Source organism: Carlito syrichta, unplaced genomic scaffold (assembly GCF_000164805.1).
Source record: "Carlito syrichta isolate Samal-C Ts95f unplaced genomic scaffold, Tarsius_syrichta-2.0.1 Scaffold307480, whole genome shotgun sequence".
NCBI classification, from domain to species: domain Eukaryota; kingdom Metazoa; phylum Chordata; class Mammalia; order Primates; family Tarsiidae; genus Carlito; species Carlito syrichta.
The window spans coordinates 147,546-148,620 of record NW_007251576.1 but is presented as its reverse complement, the minus strand read 5'-3'; positions in this window follow the sequence as shown (position 1 = coordinate 148,620).

Here is a 1,075-nt window from a genome sequence, read left to right as displayed (position 1 = left end):
AAAATAGTCAACGCTAAAAAATAATTAAGAGCCACAAGAGTTTCTACTAATCGATACAAAGGGAGTATTTACTGAGGCATAGTCACTTTTCAGACACAGACATGGAGAACAAATCAATGTTTGTTGGGGGTTAACACAAAGGAGGGAATCAGATGTAGTTATCAAAAGACAGCATAAGAGGTTCTTGTGGTGATGAAGATATTCTATGTTCTGATTGATACAATTGATGGAAGGAGTAAGAAAATTAAAATTAAGCAAAACAAGTGTTTTTAAAAAAAAATATACTGCCAAGTTGTTAGTGTAAAAGAAACAATATCACACTCATTCCGAAGGTACTCTGACATATTTCTCAGTCCCTGCCATTTGACACAAATGTGTGTGAGCTCACATGAGAGTAAATGAGAGAGAAATGTGCAATGAGAATCTTGAGACAGCAATCAGTGTCTTAATATAAATGCCTACTAATAAATTATTGAGTTCAGTGTATAAGTTTCTTTATGATACTAGTGCCACACTGCTCTGTTGATAACTGATAATACAGTTTAATTTTTTTTCCAGCTAAAATAGTGCTTCCAACTAAAGTCCTTAACTCTTGTTGCTATTATTTGCTATTATTTGACTGATGTTATTGCTATTATTTTGTTGCTATTATTTGATTATAGAATGGAAATTCTCTCAAAGACATGAGGAGTTGTGATAAAGTTGTACTTCCAAATGAAAGGGTAGTTGCTAAAGAATGGAGATGAGACAATCAGGTGGCTGCCTCGGTGCCAGGCTGCATTGGGTGAGACCATGAATCTTACCTTCATTTGTCATGGTGAGAGACTACTCTAAACACTGCGACATGAGCTGAGTGAAACTAGGATGGATAAGATTTCTTGACACCTTGCTTTGCCCATCCCAGTCACATGTGGATAGTAATTAAGCATAAATGCTGCATGCCTAGGCAAGTAAACCCACCAAAATGAAAAGTCTGCTGGTATTGTTCACAATAGCAAGAACCTGGAAGCAACCATGCTGTCCATCAAAAGAGGACTGGATTTTTAAAATGTGGTACATATACATGATGGAATAC